Raw genomic sequence first — 2583 nt, 5'->3', positions numbered from 1 at the left:
CGACCGAGTGCGGCGCCGCGCTTGCGGCCTAGTGGGTCGTCAAGCGTCGACGGATTTCTCGTTCACTCAAATCGCCTTAGCTCCGGTTCTAATCAATATTTTGCATTTTAAAAAAACGGATTTATTTGTCTTGGACTGTAGAATCGTTTGGTGATCATTTAATAACCTCAGCACACTACGGAGGAAGCGTGGAAGCCATTAAACAATTAGATCGTCTGAAAACGGACGATTTTTGTTTAATTAACATTACGATATTTTCAGTTGCCCCCTTGCTCCTAGACTATTGATAATTATCTTTAATTCTGTCTTTATTCATTCTTGTTTCTTAAATTATTTTACTAGTCAACACATCTAAGGAAGGAGCATGCACATATATAGCGTCTAACCACATGAGGGCCCTCTTTCGTGAAAATCACGCAAGAGCTTAATTTCACCATTTTGTCAGTTTGATCGCGCCATTTGAGTTTGACGCGTAAGACTGTACGGCGAACTGTTATAAGAAAATCAGTATCTAGGAAGAAATATTCTGAGAATATGAAAAGAATGAATTCAAAAAGAACTTGTAATGGATATATGAGAAAATTGGTAAGGAAATAAATCATATTATATTTGATATTTATGATAAAGAATTTCATTTTAAATATCTCTGTCTGCCATTCAATGAATAATTCGCAGGTGGACAATTCTTTTAGAAAAATATAGAGTAGAAGTCCGATAACTAGCCGTCCGATAAGTGTACACTCCTCTTAAAACGTGATCACACGTACGGCACGCACACTAACTGTGGTTCTCCCACTACGTGTGCTATTTTGCTAATGACTTGCGCCCATGCTTTACGCATGCGCGCACCTAACATCGTGCTACTAGAGGGGGCATCCAATAAGTCAGCCATTCCTGGAATTTTCCGCCCCTACAGCCCCGAAGTTGGAAAGTTATCGGACTTGTACTGTATGTAAAAGAGACGTATAGTTACTGAATATAGAGGGAAAAAGTTTGATAAAAAATTCATTCAGTTCGGAGAAAACTGAGTTTTACTTTTGAAGTTAGATTTTTATGTTCTCTGAAAATTGTCTTTATTTAAAAAAATAATTATCACTTTTTAGATGGTGAGACCACCCGAGATATTTTGGTGAATGTCATAAGAAATAGCTCGATCATAAAAGTCTTCATTTTTAATGAAGATAAAAATCTAATTTAAAAATACGATTTTGAAACCATCCTTTTATCTCGATGTGTATTAGAATTGTTTAGTATTTTGTAACAAAAAAACCTTACTTCAAAACAATTGTCGCCTGTCACCATCTCCCTTTCCACCAGAGCAGTACACAACAAAACAAGTCAATTGTGAAAACTCAACATGCATGGAGAAAAAGAAATAAAGTGAAAACTGCGTCTTCTGGGACTACATTGTATCGTTTGTATGAAAGATTTTCATCACGTGAGGCACTTACTAATCCCAAACGTCCAAAAAAAAGTGACCAAGGCGATCGAATGAAAATATCGCCTTGATCGCTTTTTATTTGGACGCTTCGGATTAGTAAGTGCCACACCTGATGAAAATCTTTCATACAAACGATACAATGTAGTCGCAGAAGGCGCAGTTTTCACTTTATTTATTTTTCTCCATGCACGTTGAGTTTTCACAATTGACTTGTTTTGTTGTGTACTGCTCCATGGCAAAAATCTCCTTAGACTGATCTTTCAAACACGCTACGTCATTACTCGATCTGTCATCTCTGTCAAAAAATACAGTGTTGCCAAATCTTTTCGTCGAATATGGCCAACCCTGTATTTATTAGATCATGTATGCAATACTCTTATTGCGTATATTGCGCACCTCGTGTGAGAGGCCTCTTGCAAAAATCCAGAGCAAAGACGCATTTCTGTCTCACAAAGCAATGGGCATAGGAAACACGGGACTAGGCATGCCATCCTAACATGGGCGAGCGGGGTTGAATCCGCGGGAGGGGGGAGAATTCCATTAGTGGGGAGATCCGCCATTTTACGGTGTGCCATTTGATTATGCGTATGAGAATTTTTGCTGACAAACTATGCATGAAAATATAAACATGTGAGCGCTGCCATGTTTGTCGCGGGACATCAAAAGGTGGCGGACCTCCCCCCTCATTGCATCACCCCCGCAATGACATTTCTAGTCCCTTGTATCCTATGTCCATGCACAAAGCGAACAGAACTTTCTCGGCACTGCGCATGCACTGCCAATCACAGTGATTAGATATAAGGTACTGGGTGTTTACGATATTAGCGTTCATAGAACAGTGCATAATATCACTTTTTTGCATTTCTGGTACTAGCATTTGTAAAAGTTCTTTTTTTGTGCCAATATTGTTCATAAAAAAATAATAATATCAACTGAAGCGAAACAGAAGCAAAAAAATACTCCGGCCTTCAATATATTTCATGGAATGATTTTAATTTCAAACGTCTAAAAGTGATAATTGTGAAATATTGTTCTTTTTGTTCATTTAAATATTTAAATTGACATGGATTTTAATATAATTTTTTTAAGAAAGGTCTTTCGTCTTAAAGGCCGACGCCTCTAAACTATGCATGGGATATGCA

Source organism: Belonocnema kinseyi, chromosome 9 (genome assembly GCF_010883055.1).
Source record: "Belonocnema kinseyi isolate 2016_QV_RU_SX_M_011 chromosome 9, B_treatae_v1, whole genome shotgun sequence".
NCBI classification, from domain to species: Eukaryota; Metazoa; Arthropoda; class Insecta; order Hymenoptera; family Cynipidae; genus Belonocnema; species Belonocnema kinseyi.
The sequence above is the reverse complement of the archived record's forward strand: the minus strand, read 5'-3'. Positions refer to the sequence as shown.